Here is a 788-nt window from a genome sequence, read left to right on the forward strand (position 1 = left end):
TATATATATATATATATATATATATATACCTTGTTCTGCGGCTGAGACTCTTTGCCCTTTCCTCTTTTCTTTAAGTTCTGCTACTTCTTTTCTTCTCCTCTTTCTCCTCCTAACGTAGTTCCTAAGCTCCATGATTCAGAAGTATTTTCATGAATCATTTGGGTTGATTCTTGTCATGAAAGTTTCAATCCTCTCCCTAGCGGACATGAAAAAGATCCAAGATTGTTATGTTCTGGAACCTACAATTTTCTTGCGACCGGCAGCCAGCCACGAGTGGGCCACAAGTAAATTTTCTCCCAACTTAGTTTTTTTACAAAAATAACTTTAAGATAGGTCTTCGGCTGCCACTTTATCAAGAGTTGCAGTCGATATTCGATCGTTATGGATTATTCCTGCTCAAGTTCTCCCCAATTCAATTGTCACCGTTATGAACTATATGTTTTTTTTTTGTTAAAGGATGAGAATCTCATGGTCGATCAAACTCTTCAAATATTTTTTTTCATTTAGGATCAGTCGAGATGGCTATGTTCAATTTTTCACGGGCTCTAAGATTCAACTGTTGGGCCTTGAGAACAAGGTAAAGGACTCGAAGATGAAGTTCTTGGTTGCCTCATGTGTGGAAGGTTGGGGAATTCGTACTTCTTCAACAGAGTGTGAGGTGTAGAAAGTGAAGAACTTATCGGGAAATGTTCGAGATCATAGGGCACTAATTGAGGGTCAGTGCCTCTCTTTAATTCAACACCTCAACCCCAATGTGATCAAACACATGATTTGTTTGGATGGTGCTA

The sequence above is a fragment of the Phalaenopsis equestris genome, unplaced genomic scaffold (genome assembly GCF_001263595.1).
Source record: "Phalaenopsis equestris unplaced genomic scaffold, ASM126359v1 Scaffold000118, whole genome shotgun sequence".
In the NCBI taxonomy this organism is placed as follows: domain Eukaryota; kingdom Viridiplantae; phylum Streptophyta; class Magnoliopsida; order Asparagales; family Orchidaceae; genus Phalaenopsis; species Phalaenopsis equestris.